Source organism: Lepisosteus platostomus, unplaced genomic scaffold (assembly GCF_059453375.1).
Source record: "Lepisosteus platostomus isolate fLepPlt1 unplaced genomic scaffold, fLepPlt1.hap1 Scaffold_42_H1, whole genome shotgun sequence".
Lineage (NCBI taxonomy): Eukaryota > Metazoa > Chordata > Actinopteri > Semionotiformes > Lepisosteidae > Lepisosteus > Lepisosteus platostomus.
Window position 1 is genome coordinate 42,005 of NW_028291665.1, and position 18,322 is coordinate 60,326.

Here is an 18,322-nt window from a genome sequence, read left to right on the forward strand (position 1 = left end):
GATATAATTATATTCATGTACCGCAACACAAGAATAGTACACGCTGTACATTGTCTGTCGATAATGTTTCTGTAGTGCTTTTTCAGCACTCAGCATATGACTGTGCTGGTGGTGCTGTGGGTTAGGTTCCTGACTTCCATATCACACGGTCTATGATTGAATCCCATCGAACTATGACTTTACTTTTTAACAAACATTTCTTTGAAAAAATGAAACGTTTCCCTTGGTCAGAGATTAAATAAAACCTCACTTTTTTTTTGAGGTTTTACTGTGCAGAGTGAGGTTTTACCTCACTTTTTTTGAGCAGAAGGTTTACTGTGACCTGAGAAGGGCCGGCATCCAACCACGGTGGTACACACACACGCTCTCACTCATATGAGCTACATGGCTACCAAGATGATCTCGGGTGCGCCGAGCTGGTACGGAACATATTGAACTGATCGACGGCGAATTGTCTCTCAGACAGGCTTTTCACCTCTAAGCTCCCTGACTGACAGTGATCAGCTAGGTAGTGAAACAGTCAGCTGCTTCTAAGCCTTAAACAGCTGCATCGCGGCGCTTCCACAGAGAGATGATTTGAAAGCCGAACATCGCCCATTGGGAACACCTTACTATCACTAGTTTAAGAGACTCTTAAGGTCTTGCAGAGGTGCCTGTCTAATAGCATGCGCTTTGCAAGCTATAGGTGTTTAGGCTGAGGCAGAATGCCTGTTAACAAAATGTTTTTCTAAAGGTGTGTCCAAGTGGCTGCAAAAGGGCAACACTCCCGGGGCGCCGTGGCTTAGTTGGTTAAAGCGCCTGTCTAGTAAACAGGAGATCCTGGGTCTGAATCCCAGCGATGCCTTCTTTGTTCTGTCTTCTCGAACAGTACTGGTCATTATGGACAACCGCCTACGGCTAGACTTAATTAAATGCAAGTATTCATTTCCTGTCTTTAACGGGACTTGTTTTTCTTAAAATGGATGCAACTTGCAAAACATGAAATACAAACCTTGCTAATCAGCGCTAGCGGCTGGCAAAAAAAAAAAGTCAGCAATGTTTTTTTCTTTAACCTTAACCCTACTAATGGAGAAGAGTTAAACGACCGAGTTTATGCAGCTTAAACGGTGCGCACGTCGGGTTCTTAGCTGAAAGGGTGGTAAATCACGCTCACCCCAGTCCTTAATCTTTTAAAGAGGATACAAAATTGAACCTAGTCGCCACATCACATACATCCTGTTCAATGATAAAAAGGTAACATCTATCCTCGCTCCAGACTAAATCTCACGTTGAGGGCATATTTTTTTTCACTTTACCGTGAGTCGGGCTCGGCTGCACAGAGGAGAGAGCAGAGCAATGAGGTCACGGGGACAGGGGAATCACACGCTGGCGGTTTGAATACGCGGAAGATCACTGAGAGATCCACAGTACATGGACCCTCCGTGCGCCATCAGTCCGCACTCCGGACTCTGAATCCTGCCATCCGAGTTAAGATCTCGGCGGAACCTGAGGCGCAGGTCCTTCTTAAAACGTAATCTGGTGAGCATTTTTAGAATCGTACTTGTATAGATGTAGCCTTTAATGTGTTGCTAGGTTAAAATTGATGACTTCTTGTATTTCAGTAGGCAACTGCCCTCTTGATTTTGGATTTAATTTCTTTATTACAGGGGCGCTTTTATGAAGATAGAGTCATGTTCAGGTACTTTGCTTGATGGAGGAAGCTCATTTCGGACTCTATGATCTGCTCACCTGGAAAGGTCTGCTGTACTGCTACAAGAGAGAAGTAGAGTCTGGAAGAAGGGACAATTTTATGATGCTTTGGAAGGTAATGTTTTTTTTCTTTGAAATCGAAATGAATCAGAATATCAGTGCAAAAGACAAACTCTTGGTTTGGTTTAAAGAGATATGGTTTTAAAACAGACAACATGTAGAAAACAGGTGTTTCTCACTTTTGGAAAAGAATGGACCGGGGGTAATATTTTACTAGTTGCAGGGCTGAGCTCACTGGGTTACAGTCCAGCAGCGTCACACCAAGGCCAGTGGCGCAATGAATAACGCGTTTGATTACGACTCAGGAGATTGTAGGTTCGACTCCTACCTGGCTCGGGTCATTTTTAAACGCATCGGGCTGCTCCCTAAGTAGTCTGTGCTACTTACTGCATTGTAATTGTACCCAGTAAGAGATTTCCTTCATGTAAATGAACTGCACCTGACAGCTTTAGAAAAACACCTGGGCTCAGTACGGTGCTGAGAGCTTAGCGTTGCTGTTTTAATTAGCACGCACTGCATCCGCTATGGACCCGAACTTTTCAATTATTCCGATCAGTAAGTCAACACGTAGTCCACATGAAAGGTAGAAATATTCTCTTGTCTGTCTCTTGTTTGTATAGAACTGAATGTCCCTGACAATGTACTGTTAGTTTTAATTGAAGAACGGCATTTGTGTTCAAATATACCAGACAAGTTTACGTAACTGCTCATGCGACACTCAGTTGTAATTAGTCAAGAAATAAAGTCGAACAACAGCTGCGGGTTTGATTCTGAACGTATGAGATTGCAACGCCTTTTACTTCCATTGACAAATGATAGAGATTCGAAGAGAGATCCTTCAGACCAGCAAGCAAACCCACGGCTATTTCGGTTTTCTATCTAGGCAACGTTGGGGTCTGCAATAGCATACATGAAAGCGTGATGCAATTTCTGTGGCTACATTTGTTGCACGTCATGCACAGTAAGAGTGTTTCTAACACCAAATAAAAAGTCAACAATTAGTGATCACGCCTTCTCCTCAGTTAACCCACTGAAACCCTTGCTGTTAACAGTTCTTTACTGCGTGCTTTACGAGCACCTACATACCGTGTCGGTTCTTTCAGCTTTATTCATTAGGTTTTCAAAGGCATAAGTAGAGCACCAGAGGTGCGAACGCAAAATGTGTGGTTATCTGAAGTCTTGCTTTCCATGGCAGCGGGTCCAAGCGATTTAGCGTTTTTATAGTACCGGGAAAGGAGAAGCAGCACTTCGCCTCTGCCGCGCAGACACAAGGCGACGTACGGCAGACGCCGGAGTCGGCAGGTTTCGAACCTGCGCGGGGAGTCGCCAACGCATTTCGAGCCCATCGCCTTAACCTCTCGACCACGACAAAAGCGAGCCCGCCGCCGCCGCATTCCTCCTATAATCAAACACGGACTGCGAGGTGGCTTCAAATGTTAAAGTCCCCCCGTCCGGATGTCAAAATGCAACTTTGGCAGACAGAACAAACATCAACAAACCACAAATGTGGACAAGGATTTTACAAGCTGCACCACACTGCACTTTCAAAAGCATTTACATTCGTGTTAGACGCAGGAATTTGCCTTTGATTTGCGCGCTTACGAACGCCATGGAAAACGAAACAAAACTAAAGCCCTCAGCTCCTGCACTTGATTATAATCCCGTTATGTGTCGAAGCAGGAATTTACGTCATCCTACCACTGCAACACGGGGAATAGAGGGAAATGAGCACAAGCTACGAATTGTCTCTAATCAGTCCCTACAGTTGTAAGACGCCTGGAAGCGTGCACCCCCATCATTAATCTTTGCGCATCTGTGCAAGGTAAACACTGGAGCAGTCTCTGAAACGGCTCAAAGGAAACACGTGATTGATTCCATGTGCATCTGGGGTTCATTTCTTATTTACATTTAATTCAAGGGAAAGGCTTGGGTCAGTTTCAGACGGCCTCCGACAGCGAGATTCAAGCGCCCCACCTTCAGCCCAATCTGCGCCGCCAGAACGCCAACGGCTCCTCTGGTCTCCGGGGTGCGGTTGTGACCCCGTAACCTAAAGTGTTGGTGGCAGACAAATGGAGACTAACAGGTGATGTCCTAGGACATGACCACATTGTGACACTCGGTGGGGATGGTGACCATTGCTTGGAAAAGAGTGCGAGGCCCCTTTAGAAAAACATTTTGTTAACAGGCATTCTGCCTCAGCATAAACACCTATAGCTTGCAAAGCGCATGCTATTAGACAGGCACCTCTGCAAGACCTTAAGAGTCTCTTAAACTAGTGATAGTAAGGTGTTCCCAATGGGCGATGTTTGGCTTTCAAATCATCTCTCTGTGGAAGCGCCGCGATGCAGCTGTTTAAGGCTTAGAAGCAGCTGACTGTTTCACTACCTAGCTGATCACTGTCAGTCAGGGAGCTTAGAGGTGAAAAGCCTGTCTGAGAGACAATTCGCCGTCGATCAGTTCAATATGTTCCGTACCAGCTCGGCGCACCTGAGATCATCTTGGTAGCCGTGTAGCTCAGATGAGTGAGAGCGCGTGTGTGTGTGTACCACCGTGATTGGATGCCGGTCCTTCTCAGGTCACAGTAAACCTTCTGCTGCCTAACTTTCCCCAGTGTGCCCCAGTGGCCTAATGGATAAGGCACTGGCCTCCTAAGCCAGGGATTGTGGGTTTGAGTCCCATCTGGGGTGCTCCTGTCCCATTTTGAGCATACAAATGTCCTTGTGATTTGCAAAGCTACAACCCCACCTTACTCAGTGAGCGTCTCTGCTTTTCTCTCACATACAGTTGGGAGAAAAACTTTTGTAAACAGCCCTTCGGAATGATGTGGATTTCTGCATGAATGGCTCCTAACATGTGATCTTATCTTTATCTAAGTCATAATAATTAATAAAGAGAGTGTGATTTAACAAACAACACACGCCCAACATTTGACATTGCTGTTTCTTTATTGACCAAATGGTTTAAACAATCAAGGTCATTGATGGAAAAAGTACGTGAACCCTTATATTAAGGAGCTAGTGGAACCTCCTTTATGACAAAAACCTCAACCCCCACTTTCTGTAGCGGCTGGTCAGACCTGAGCAGCGGTTAGGAGGTATTTTGGCCTATTCCTCTATGAAAAACTGTTTCAGTTCATGTATATTTTTGGGATGTCTTGCACTGAACGGCCTGCTTCAGATCACGCCACAGTACTTCAATGGGATTGGGGTCAGGACTCTTACTTGGCCATCCCAAAATACGGAATTTCTTCTGTTTCAGCCACTCTGTTGTTGATGTACTCCTTTAACTTTCAACTTTTGTCACGTCTGTCCACAGAACATTGTTCCAGGAGTTGCTGTGGAACATCCATGTGGTCTTTAGCAAACTTGAGAGGGGCAGTGGTGGTTTTTTTGGGGGGGAGAGCAGTGGTTTCCTCCATGGTGACCTCGCATGATCACCACTCCTGTTCAGATTTCTTCTTATGGTGGACTCATGAACACAGACGTAAGACAAAGTCAACCACCTGTTCGCTAGATCCCATCCCCACTCAGCTAGTCAAAGATTCCCTCGAAGGACTGGCAGGACCTATAATTAGCATGATGAATGCATCGCTTGCGTCAGGCGTTGTACCTGATCAATTTAAGGTAGTGGTTGTTAGACCGCTCCTTAAGAAGTCAAATTTGGATCCACAAGTTCTTAACAACTACAGGCCTGTCTCAAAGGTCCCATTTCAATCTAAAAGTCTTGGGAGAATAGTTGTTGCCCAACGTCAATCGTATCTGGATTCAAATAATATACTTGAGAAATTTCAGTCTGGTTTCTGAAACTGCATTAACAAGAGTCGTAAATGATATTCTCTTAGCTACTGATGCGGGGAATGCAACAGTGCTTGTGCTTCTAGATCTTAGAGCTGCCTTTGACACGGTTGACCTCTCTGTTTTGTTACACAGGCTTGAGTTTGAGGTTGGCTTATCTGGAACCGTCCTTCAGTGGTTTACTTCACATTTAACTCATCGTTTTCATTATGTTCAAATATCTAATAATTGTACTGCTTCATCAATGTCACCAGTTCAATTTGGGGTACCAGAAGATCAGTGCTGGGACCAATATTGCTCTCTCTCTCTACATGCTGCTGCTAGGTAGGATAATATGAAAAAATAATATGAACTTTCATTCATATGCTGATGACACTCAAATAAACATTTTGTTTACACCAAACGACAACTCTTCTATTATCAGTTTAGTTAAATGCATTAAGGAAGGAAATACTTGGATGTGTGAAAACTTTTTGTTACTCAACTCTGAGAAAAATGAGGATCTGTTGATCGGAGGCAACAATACTGATAGGACTACTATAACTTCAGCACTTAACTCAGAGGATTTAAACATTTGCCTCAAAGAGACAGCACGTTACCTAGGCGGCATATTAGACACAAGGCTCTTAACAACTTGCATTGTTAAGTGCCTTGGGACAACCTTGTTGTGAAAGGCGCTATATAGAAATACATTGATTTGAATTGAATTGACAATGTAAAATGTTGTGTGTGTTGTTTGTTAAACAAGACTGTCTTTATTTATCAAAAAATAAAAGGAATTTGCTAGGAATGCAAACGTTAGGTTGCGCTTCTTCATGCTGCATCGTCGGCATGAGTGGCGCTTTTTAAACGTCTGTACTTACTGTGCCCCATAAGAAATCGTTTGTCCCCGTTCAAAAGACATTGTGCGATGTCCTGCAGTGTTCGCAAAGCAAACCTTTGACAGTTTGAAAAGAGGAATTTATTCTGCTTCCTGTGCGTGCAGTAGTTACAAAGTTGAACGTCTTTACACGATTTGCTGCAGTTTTCAGTGGGCGGGCTTTGTCAGATGGCTTGGAAAAACGCACTGTGTTTTGGCTCGGGAAACATCATGAGAAGTGTCCTGCATGTTTTCTGTGTATAGCTGTCTTTTAACGCATACAGAATTCATTCGAAATCATTGATTTCTCCAATTAACAAGGGTCCCTTAAAAGATGAGTCAAAGTAACGTCTAATCAGATTAGTTTCCTTAGAGCTGGTTCAGAGTTTGCTCAAGAGTTTACCTTTCACAAATGCGCAAAGAAGAATGTTGGGGGTGCATGCTTCAAGGTGCCTTACAGCTGTAGGGAGTGATTCGAGACGATTCGTGGTGTGTGCTAGTTCCCATATACCGTACGCCCCGGGGTGCAGTGCTAGGATGACGTACAATACCGTTTGGGCACGTAACGGCGTTATATGCAAGTGCGGGACGTGAGGGTTTTCGTTTGTTCATTTTGTTTTGCTCTGCTTTGCTTTGTTTCGTGGTCAAGAGGCGTAAGGTAAGTCGTAATCCAGGGAGAACACTGGTGGCAAACAGTCCGAGGTGAGAGGCGAGGTCCAAAGTCGAAAAGGCAGAAGGGGAGTCCAATATCCAGAATAAACGAGGTAATGGAAAAAACGCCAGGTAGAGCTCTCAAGGAGTAGACTCAATACCAGCGGGAAGCAGGTAAAGATGGTAAAAATAGCACTGCGTACCGCACGGTGGAGTGTGTGCAGGTGGGTTAACTCGTGCGGCGGCGTTTGTTAATAATCACCCGCTGCTGGTGCTGTTTAGATTGCTTAAGAGTTGGTCTTAACTGCCTGGCGGTCATGACAAGCTCCTCTTTAAGCTGTGGTTTAGTTTTGCATTCATGTGTTTCTAGAGCAGTTATTTATGGGGGTGGGTGGGTCTTTCACAGAGGCTCAGGACAAATCCCCCGCCTGAAAGTCTAATGTGTGCGTTCAGACAGTCACAGGTCAAGAGCCAGGCAGGAGGACAATGGACAGAAGAGCCAACGAACTAAAAATAAAAGAACAGATATGAAAAAGCCACCATCTTTTTCTTTTTGACATTTTCCGACTTTTATGCAAGCCAGGACAAAGTTGCTCGTAGCTACTTGTGGATTCAAATACTCTATCGAGTGCTTTGATGAGTTTTTGCAATTTGATTGTCGTCCTGTCAGCCTGTTTCTGTTTTTTTTTTTTTTCAATCTAGGGATGGAAAGTATGAGGGAAATGATGGAGCAATCAATAACCGCTCCGGAAAAATGGCAGAAAGAAATGGTCCGTCACTAAGGACATTTGTGAAGCAGAGGAGTGACATCACCACAAAGGCGACACATTCTGCTGATGGTTTTGGTGAATAATGATTGAGGCGCGTTAAGAGAAAGGTAGCTGTGTCAGCATGCGTAGGCTGCAAAGGATCAAGCAAAGGTTTACTCCATGCTGAAAAGAGAAGAAAAGAAGCACAACGTTTCGACTGTGGAGCCTTCTGCGCCATCTTCTTTAGCGGTGATGATGTTTACATTGGAAAAACGGAGACATGCGTCCCTGGGTGGGCTTGAACCACCAACCTTTCGGTTAACAGCCGAACGCGCTAACCGATTGCGCCACAGAGACTGACAGCCGCTTGTGCTTCCTACATTTGCAGGTTTATGGTCAAAGAAAACAATCACTTGCGCTTCTTGCAGCCGGCAATCTTTTTCCACTGACAACCAAGAAATGGATTTCATCTTTCACAAGCTGTATGGATTTTGAAATGTATGGACGATGCCAGGTGTCCCACAACACCACAGCGCCGACACACCTTTGGTTGTCCCACATAAAAAACATAGCCATTGCAGGCGCCCAGCCGGATTGTAGAGGGCAGGTGCCTTAAGCCTCCATTTACATTGTCCGGTAGCAAGCGAACCTCGAATTTCCTTGCTCCTGTTTTTATACCGTCAACATCTCTAACCTCAGTTCCATGGTGGACGGTGCAGTACTGCTTAAGCCAGGTGTGAATGTCCTCCGTCTTTGCCAGTTCCGAGAACATAACAACATGCACCGTTTTCCTCTCTCTCTGTGTCAGAGGCTGCAAGTTGATCTTCTCAAGGGCAGGAACTTTCCCTCTTTTTGCCTCAAACACATCCACACATTGTTCAAACAGAGAATAGGTAGCAAAAACAACCTCAAATGCTTTCTGACCTGGGAGAGCGAAGATGAAATCCAAGTGCCGAGGTTCAAAGCCACGTTCCTTCTGTAACACTTTTCTGCTGAACTGCATACGATCCATGAAGAGGTCATCCAAAAGCTCAAAACGTACAGCATTCTTGCGGGATCCAAAGGTTGCCATCTCAAACTGCAAAACAAACACTGCTTCCACAAAACAAGAAAACAATCCAACTACTCTAACTACAGGCTGATCAAGGTATCTCCCCTGCCAGGTAAGCCGAGAGCCGCAGGCGATGAGCCCAGAGCTGAACGGGCCCCACTGGCTCGTTTGTAAGGCCAGGTGCATTGCCAACCACGACCGGCAGGGCAGAGGCCTTGAAGGCGGCCTGGGCTCCTGCAGCTGTCCAGCCACGCACTCTGGTTTCTCTTCATCTCGTACAAATCTTTTGCCTTTTACTAAAGATTTCCATGGAGAGGAACATGAATGAGTTCCATACAATTTTTGTGCTTCCCTGCCTTCGGGTGGGGCACAGCTGGGCTGGTCAAAGAGAGAAACTAAAACCGCTCACAATCGCTCTTATTACGGCGACTGTGGCCGTCTGCTCTGCGAGTCCTCGGTCTCCGCCTCTCTGATTGGCGCTCTTTTCTTTGGGGGGCGGGAATATGCTGTGAAATATGAAGCGTTACAGCAACGACATGCCATGAGACGATTGATAACGATTTCCATAGGATCCCCGCGGTTGCCTGGCAACCGTCAGCTTTGCGCAGTGGCAGTATCGTAGCCTGTGAGGTTTAGCCGAGGCGCGATTATTGCTAGTTGAAAACTTTTCCCAATACCCCGCTTCCGCCGGTTTGCAATACAATCGGCGAAAGCAATTTTTGACAGTCTCGTCAGAGACTGAGCAAGGTGTTTAAAGACAGATTTTGTCATGGTAACATCATGGTAGAAAGAAACAAGCTTGTTACGTCTCAACAGAAACGCTCTTTAGCTCTTTCAGCGTTATGCAGAGAACAGCGTCTGTCGAGATCACTTTTGAGTCAGCGCGAAACGCCGTGTGCTGTCAGTTTGATTTCATATTGCTCGTAGCGGCGCCCGGCTTTTGTCTGTCAACCGTTAGGTTGCGCTTCTTCATGCTGCATCGTCGGCATGAGTGGAGCTTTTTAAACGTCTGTACTTACTGCGCCCCATAAGAAATCGTTTGTCCCCGTTCAAAAGAGATTGTGCGATGCCCTGCAGCGTTCGCAAAGCAAACCTTTGACAGTTTGAAAAGAGGAATTTATTCTGCTTCCTGTGCGTGCAGTAGTTACAAAGTTGAACGTCTTTACACGATCTACTGCAGTTTTCAGTGGGCGGGCTTTGTCAGATGGCTTGGAAAAACGCACTGTGTTTCGGCTCGGGAAACATCATGAGCAGTGTCCTGCATGTTTTCTGTGTATAGCTGTCTTTTAACGCATACAGAATTCATTCGAAATCATTGTAAGATTCTCCCTCAGTTCCGTTGTGCAGTGCTTTACCTCTTTCAAAAGGCTTCACTTTCCTAGTCACATTCCAAGCCTCATCGAACCCGGGCTGTTTCCTCCAGCGGTATAGTATTGCAGTGAGACAGCACGATGCCTGCAAGACTATGTCACACTAAACGCCACAGATTGTGTTTGTCCGTTCGTGTCAGTCGTCCTGCAGCCACGGGAAGTGGGACACAAACATGCTGCAATGCTTTCAGGACGTTAGGATTTGTTTGTGCAACATCCGAGAAGAGTACTTGTGGCTTGAATGTGAACTGTACGTGCCCGCCCCCTTTCCTCTGTAGTGCATGAGTTCCTCCCGGCATGCCCTTCGTCATTGTTCTGTCATCTTGTATTTAAAGGGTTGTATTTCTGCTGCTGAAAATAAGCAACGGTTTTCTCACAACGCCCTTTGTTCCCGACGGAGCCCTTGTCTGTCATGAAATTCTTCAAAACCTCAAGCTAGAAGAAGAAGACGACAAATATGAAGCGTTACAGCAACGACATGCCATGAGACGATTGATAACGATTTCCATAGGATCCCCGCGGTTGCCTGGCAACCGTCAGATTTGCGCATTGGCAGTATCGTAGCCTGTGAGGTTTAGCCGAGGCGCGATTATTGCTAGTTGAAAACTTTTCCCAATACCCCGCTTCCGCCGGTTTGCAATACAATCGGCGAAAGCAATTTTTGACAGTCTCGTCAGAGCGTGACATAGTCTTGCAGGCATCGTGCTGTCTAACTGCAATACTATACCGCTGGAGGAAACAGCCCGGGTTCAATGAGCCTTGGAATGTGACTAGGAAAGTGAAGCCTTTTGAAAGAGGTAATGTCGACGCTTTTTTAACAGGCCTGGGTACTGAGCATTGGTGGTTCAGTGGTAGAATTCTCACTTCCCACGTGGGAGGCTCTGGTTCGATTCCCAGCCAAAGCAGTGGCTTTTGCAGCGAGCGGCTCCATCACTTGCATCCCCTTGCAACTCGCAACTGAAAACCCACTGAAGCAAAGCATTTGTTAGCCAGGTCAGTACCCGGATGAGGGTGAGCTACAGGGAAAAACAAAGTTTCCAGCTGGAAGCGGTGTTAATGGTGCCGGTGGGGGGGCGCTCAACCTGAGGTCTGTGCGGGTCCCAATGCCCCAGCATAGTGACGGAGACGCTGTGTTGTAAAAGGGCGCTGTCTCTTGGATGAGATGTAAAACCGAGGTCACAGCGCTCTGTGGTCATTAAAAATGACCACCAAAACCTTTGACAAAAGCTCTTGGTAATTGATGGTCTTCAATAATGCTTCTCCTTTAGGTACATTTTAAATCAGCTGAAAAATGCTGTGAAATGGGGGGTCACTTCACGCCAGTGTAGGATTTGGGTTACAAGAACCATGAAACTGCACGAGAAAGCCCGTACACTGAATTACACGGCTTTCTATTCAAAGGAGGGCAAAAGAAATTCCCTGAGTTCGATTTTTTGCAGCACAGAGAGGATTGCTGTCGTGAGGCTGGTTAGCTCAGTTGGTTAGAGCGTGGTGCTAATACCGCCAAGGTCGTGGGTTCGATCTCCATACAGGCCAGGTCGTTTTCTCCTCTCTTACAAAAGCTGTTAGGTTCCTTTCCGTGGTGAGATGGGTTGTCATGCAACGCTGCCACATAGTGCCGACAGACAATTAAATGACAAAAATGAAGAGAGTTAAAGCAGCTGGAAAGGTTTTCTTACAACTTTTGAGCTGACACAGTTTTGGAAAATGTTTTCTTCACGCTGCACTGTACCACATAGGCAGCCAAGAGTCTCCAAAACAAAACAGAATTGACAGTCATATAATGTCCATTAACCCCGGTTTTAAACACAGACTCATGTCTGCCATCATAAGAATATGAGTCCAATATTTTAGAATATAGTCAGAATGTCTTCTAACCTTACCTGTGGTGTCTTTAATCCCTATTGCTCAATGCATGGTGTACGTACTGCATACATGTGTCTTGAGAATGAGGAATGGGCCCCTGAGACATTTACCTGTTTCACAAATGATCGGATTTTACTAGAGATTCTGTTTGGGATTCAGATGTGCATTCGGACAGCAATTCCTTTCAAGAAATGATACGTTCTGGATGAGGTCAAAGGTGCTGGAACACTGTATTTAGGATGTGTTTGCAGTGATTGTGTCTCCTGCTTCAACGCAGTGATATATAGATGTGCTCCTGTAATTTATTGGTACATGCCCAGGGCAGTAAGTAGTCTGAGGATTTATTTCCAGAAGGCATAGAGCAGTGAAACAGTGAAGTAGTGCAGCACACTGGATCATTATATTATTAGAATCTATTCTACCTAAATTATTACATTATACACAACTTGAGCTCTCAGCACCGTACTGAGCCCAGGTGTTTTTCTAAAGCTGTCAGGTGCAGTTCATTTACATGAAGGAAATCTCTTACTGGGTACGATTACAATGCAGTAAGTAGCACAGGCTACTAAGGGAGTAGCCTGATGCGTTTAAAAACAACCAGCGCCAGGCAGGAGTCGAACCTCCAAACTCCTAATCCATCGTCAGACACATTATCCATTGCACCACTGGCCCTGGTGTGACACTGCAGGACTGTAACCCAGTGAGCTTAGCACTGCAACTAGTAAAATATTATCCCCGGTCCATTCTTTTCCAAAAGTGAGAAACACCTGTTTTCTACATTTTGTCTGTTTTAAAACCATATCTCTTTAAACCAAACCAAGAGTTTGTCTTTTGCACTGATATTCTGATTCATTTCGATTTCAAAGAAAAAAAAAACATTACCTTCCAAAGCATCATAAAATTGTCCCTTCCTCCAGACTCTACTTCTCTCTTGTAGTAGTACAGCAGACCTTTCCAGGTGATCAGATCACAGAGTCCGAAATGAGCTTCCTCCATCAAGCAAAGTACCTGAACATGACTCTGTCATCATGAAAGCGCCCCTGTAATAAAGAAATTAAATCCGAAATCAAGAGGGTAGTTGCCTACTGAAGTTCAAGAAGTCATAAATTTTAACCTAGCAACACATTAAAGGCTGCATCTATACAAGTACGATTCTAGAAATGCTCACCAGATTACGTTTTAAGAAAGAACTGCGCCTCAGGTTCCGCCGAGATCTTAACTCGGATGGCAGGATTCAGAGTCTGGAGTGTGGAATGATGGCGCACGGAGGGTCCACATACTGTGGATCCCTCAGTGATCTTCCGCGTGTTCAAACTGCCAGCGTGTGACTCCCCTGTCCCCCTGACCTCATTGCTCTGCTCTCGCCTCTCTGCAGCTGAGCCCGACTCATGGTAAAGTGGAAAAAAATATGCCCTCAACGTGAGATTTACTCTGGAGTGAGGATAGTTGTTACCTTCTTATCGTTGAAACGGATGTATGTGATGTGGCGACTAGTTTCTTCTCCATTAGCAGGCTTAAGGTTAAAGAAAAAAACATTGCTGACTTCTTTTTTTTTTGCCAGCCGCGAGCGCTGATTAGCGAGGTTTGTATTTCATGTTTTGCAAGTTGCATCCATTTTAAGAAAAACAAGTCATTCAAGACAGGAAATGAATACTTGCATTTAATTAAGTCTAGCCGTAGGCGGTTGTCTGTAAGGACCAGTTCTGTTCGAGAAGACAGAACAAAGAATGCACCACTGGGATTCGGACCCAGGATCTCCTGTTTAAGAGACAAGCGCTTTAACCAACTAAGCCACGGCACCCCGGGAGTATTGTCCTTTTGCAGCCACTTGGACACGCCACTCAGACACATCTGCATTCGGTGTGTGCTCCGCCTGCTCGCTGAGCAAGTTGCCACCTTTACATACAATAGCAACATCGACACCAAGAGAAAGGATGACAAATGGCTTTTATCTGGAACTTTTCATGTCCAAGGAGCTCAATGTGCTTTCTGTGTACAACAGGGCCACTGAACTCCACACTGGCCACTGAACCACAGCAGTGGCTTGCTGGCTTGACATCTCCCAAGGAAAATGTTGAAATCGCATGTGGAACAGGAAAAGGACCCTCGAGTACGAGGGAAAAAAAAGAAAAAGATCATCTGGAGCGCGCCAACCCATTTCTGGACAGCCCAGTTCTGTTCACGAGGTGGCTGAGTGGTTAAGGCGATGGCTTGTTAATCCATTGTGCTCTGCATGTATGAGTTCAAATCCCACTCTTGTCGGTTTCCATGTCTGACATGTGTGCCCGTTCGACGTTGGCCCTCCTTTTGTTTGCTCCAGTACTAGAGCCTTACATTTTCTAGCGGTGGCTGAACATGGTATAGTAGGCTAACGTCGGTATCGAGCAGTGGCAGTAACAGTATTTACGTGCCACTGCTGCCAAGTGGCTCTGGGTTGAGACCGCGTTTTCACTTACTTGCAGCACAAACGGAGAAAGCGATTTTTGACAGTCTCTCGAGAGACTGCGCTAGGTGTTTAGGGATAGACTTTGTCAGTTCCCCCTGGGATGATGGCCTCTCAAATAGTTTGTGATTCCTCTAGACGTTTATACAGTAGAAGCCTGCTTCGTGGCTTAAATCCAAGCTAAGGAAACGAGTTAGAGGTCTGATGCAGAACTGCGAATTCAATGAAGGGGAACACTACAGTACATTGCACTGTATGTGTGAGGAAAGCTGCCCCCTTCTGTTCCTTGTCGACCGAACAGAGGACTGTAAAGGATACCGCCAAGAAACTTTAGGATGCTGGTTGGAATCCAGCTCCAAAGAAGCCCCTTTGGGTGTTATGTAATCAAAAAGTAAGAACAGAGAATCTCCCTTTGATCAAAAGCGCAACAGAACTGTTTTCCGTGGAGCAGGTTTCAGACCCGTAGACCTGTTTTATTTGTAGGGCAGGGCGCATTCCCAAACGCGAATCTCCTGTTTTAGAAATGCTTTGGGCGGCGTGAAGTGAAAATAAGAAGTGGGCTCCAGATGCACATGGAAGCAATCAAGTGTTTCATCCGAGCTGTTTCAAAGACTGCTCAACAGCTTTCCTTTTACAGAGGCCCAACGATTAATGATGGGGGTGCACCCTTCAATGTGCCTTACGACTCTAGGGAGTGATTGAGACGATTCGTAGCGTGTGTTCATTTCCCTCTATTCCCCATGTTGCAGTGGTAAGATGACGTAAATTCCTGCTTCGACACGTAACGGCGTTATAATCAAGTACAGGAGCTGAGGGCTTTTGTTTTGTTTCGTTTTCTATGGCGTTCGTAAGCGCGCAAAACAAAGACAATTCCTGCGTCTAACACGAATGTAAATGCTTTTGAAAGTGCAGTGTGGTGCAGCTTGTAAAATCCTTGTCCACATTTGTGGTTTGTTGATGTTTTTTCTGTCTGCCAAAGTTGCATTTTGACATCCGGACGGGGAGACTTTATCATTTGAACGTGAAGCCAGCCTTAAACCCTCTGAGGCGTGTCTGTCTGCCGGCATGTATCTTGTGAAAGGTTTTTTTTTTAACAGAGAGCAACTTTAAAAAGGTTTCCGCAGCCACCTCGCACTCCGTGTTAGATTATAGGAGGAATGCGGCGGCGGCGAGCTCGCTGTAGTCGTGGCCGAGTAGTTAAGGCGATGGATTTGAAATCCATTGGGGACTCCCCGCTCAGGTTCGAATCCTGCCGACTACGGCGTCTGCCGCACGTCACCTTGTGCCTGTGCGGCAAAGGCGAAGTGCCGCTTCTCCTTTCCTGGTACTATAAAAATGCTACATCGCTTGGTCCTGCTTCCATGGAAAGCAGTTCTTCAGGTAATTCTACTCTCTTACCAAAGCTGTTAGGTTTCTTTCCGTGGTGAGATGGGTTGTCATGCAACGCTGCCACATAGTGCCGACAGACAAGTGTGTTGCGGGAGAAGAGAAAAGTGTTTGAAGATTTAAGAGTGTCTTAGGTGGAGCCAAAATCAAGTGTCACAAATGCAAGTGGGAAGATTTCCAATGTTTAATATGGTCAAAATAAGCGGAAGTTACCAGCTGGTCCGGCACAGTCTGCCATGCTTTTGTCATATACTGTAAAGTGGTGTGGAACTGGGTGTCGAACTGGAGCCTCACCATTTGCATATGTGAGGCTCCAGTTATACATCGAGTGTCACATTAAATGACAAAAATGAAGAGAGTTAAAGCACCTGGAGAGGTTTTCTTACAACTTTTGAGCTGACACAGTTTTGGAAAATGTTTCCTTCACGGTGCACTGAACAACATAGGCAGCCAAGAGTCTCCAAAACAAAACAGAATGGACAGATAGGAGAAAATTCCCACTCGTCCTGAAGTTCCCAAAATCCAGCACTGAGCGTAAACAAAGTGTCTAAGTAGCGTGGGAATGCTAACCCTAACCCTAGCTGGAGTTTGAGCAATCCGGCACTGAGCGTAAGAAGATGAGTCAAAGTAACGTCTAATCGGATTAGTTTCCTTAGAGCTGGTTCAGAGTTTGCTCAAGAGTTTACCTTTCACAGATGCGCAAAGAAGAATGTTGGGGGTGCACGCTTCAAGGCGCCTTACAGCTGTAGGGAGTGATTCGAGACGATTCGTGGCGTGTGCTCGTTCCCATATACCGTACGACCCGGGGTGCAGTGCTAGGATGACGTACAATACCGCTTGGGCACGTAACGGGGTTATATGCAAGTGCAGGACGTGAGGGTTTTCGTTTGTTCGTTTTGTTTTGCTCTGCTTTGCTTTGTTTTGCTTTCCATCGCGTTGGTAAGAGCGTAAATAAAAAGGCGATTCCTGTGTCTACCACTAATGTAAGAGCTATTTCAAGTGCGACGTGGTGCGGCTTTTCAAATGCTTGTGGGCATTTCTCTGTTGTTGATTCTTTTTTTGTGTGTAACAAAGTGGCATTTTCATGTCCGGACGGGGAGACTTTATCATTCCGACATGAAGCCACCCTTAAGTCCTCTGAGGCGTGTCTGTCTGCAAGGCTTGTATTTTGGAAATGTTTTTTTGAAACGGAGAACGACTTTGAAATAGGCTTCCGCCGGCGCCTCGCGATCCAGGTAAGATTGTAGCAAGAACGCAGCGGCAGTGGGGCTTGCTGTAGTCGTGGCTGAGCGGTTAAGGCAATGGACTAGAAATCCATTGGGGTCTCCCCGCACAGGTTCCAATCCTGCCGACTACGTTGTCCACTTTCAGTCGGTGTGTTTCGGCTCAAGCAAAGAAGCGCGCCTCTTTGCTGTTCCTGGTGGTTTTAAAACGCCCAATCGCTTGTACCCGCTGCCTTAGAAATAAGTTCTTCAGCGTCCGCAAATGGCATTTTGCAGCTGGAAGCAGATGTCGACGCGTTTTGCACAGAGCACCAAAAAAGCGTCTTTTTTGAAGGCCCAGGCACTGAGCATTGGTGGTTCAGTGGTAGAATTCTCGCCTGCCACGCGGGAGGCTCGGGTTCGATTCCCGGCCAATGCAGTGGCTTTTGCAGCGAGCGGCTCTATCACTTGCATCCCCTTGCAACTCACAACTGAAAACCCACTGAAGCTAAGCAGGTGTGAGCCAGGTCAGTACCTGGATGAGCTACAGGGAAAAACAAAGCTTCCAGCTGGAAGCGGTGTTAATGGTGCCGGCGGGGGGGCGCTCACCCTGAGGTCTGTGCGGGTCCCAATGCCCCAGTATAGTGACGGAGATGCTGTGTTGTAAAAGGGCGCTGTCTTTTGGATGAGATGTAAAACCGAGGTCACAGCGCTCTGTGGTCATTCAAAATGACCACCAAAACCTTTGACAAAAGCTCTTGGTAATTGATGGTCTTCAATAATGCTTCTCCTTTAGGTACATTTTAAATCAGCTGAAAAATGCTGTGAAATGGGGGGGCACTTCAGGCCAGTGTAGGATTTGGGTTACAAGAACCATGAAACTGCACGAGAAAGCCCGTACACTGATTACACGGCTTTCTATTCAAAGGAGGACAAAAGAAATTCCCTGAGTTTGATTTTTTGCAGCACAGAGAGGAGCACTGTCGTGAGGCTGGTTAGCTCAGTTGGTTAGAGCGTGGTGCTAATAACGCCAAGGTCGCGGGTTTGAGCCCTGTACGGGCCAGGTCTAGGTCCAGGTCCCTGTTTGTGAAACAGGCAAATGACTGTCTCAGGGGCCCATTCCTCATTCTCAAGACACATGTATGCAGTATGTACACCGTGCATTGAGCAATAGGGACTGAATACACCACAGGTAAGGTTAG

At 45.9% G+C, this 18,322-nt stretch overlaps 7 non-coding genes across 7 annotated transcripts; 6 read left to right on the plus strand and 1 right to left on the minus strand.

Annotated features, from left to right (window-relative positions):
- Positions 1-4,363: 4,363 nt before the first annotated feature.
- Positions 4,364-4,436, plus strand: trnar-ccu (transfer RNA arginine (anticodon CCU)). The gene has a single exon. It is a non-coding gene; the product is annotated as a tRNA-Arg (tRNA).
- Positions 4,437-8,085: 3,649 nt separating this feature from the next.
- trnan-guu (transfer RNA asparagine (anticodon GUU)) lies at positions 8,086-8,159 on the minus strand. Its single transcript has one exon. It is a non-coding gene; the product is annotated as a tRNA-Asn (tRNA).
- Positions 8,160-9,105: 946 nt separating this feature from the next.
- Positions 9,106-9,222, plus strand: LOC148633733 (U5 spliceosomal RNA). The gene has a single exon (XR_015933790.1). It is a non-coding gene; the product is annotated as a U5 spliceosomal RNA (small nuclear RNA).
- Positions 9,223-9,449: 227 nt separating this feature from the next.
- Positions 9,450-9,591, plus strand: LOC148633734 (U4 spliceosomal RNA). Its single transcript, XR_015933825.1, has one exon. It is a non-coding gene; the product is annotated as a U4 spliceosomal RNA (small nuclear RNA).
- Positions 9,592-10,761: 1,170 nt separating this feature from the next.
- On the plus strand, positions 10,762-10,903 carry LOC148633735 (U4 spliceosomal RNA). Its single transcript, XR_015933838.1, has one exon. It is a non-coding gene; the product is annotated as a U4 spliceosomal RNA (small nuclear RNA).
- A 4,808-nt stretch (positions 10,904-15,711) lies between these two features.
- Positions 15,712-15,793, plus strand: trnas-uga (transfer RNA serine (anticodon UGA)). Its single transcript has one exon. It is a non-coding gene; the product is annotated as a tRNA-Ser (tRNA).
- Positions 15,794-17,488: 1,695 nt separating this feature from the next.
- trnag-gcc (transfer RNA glycine (anticodon GCC)) lies at positions 17,489-17,559 on the plus strand. Its single transcript has one exon. It is a non-coding gene; the product is annotated as a tRNA-Gly (tRNA).
- Positions 17,560-18,322: the final 763 nt, after the last annotated feature.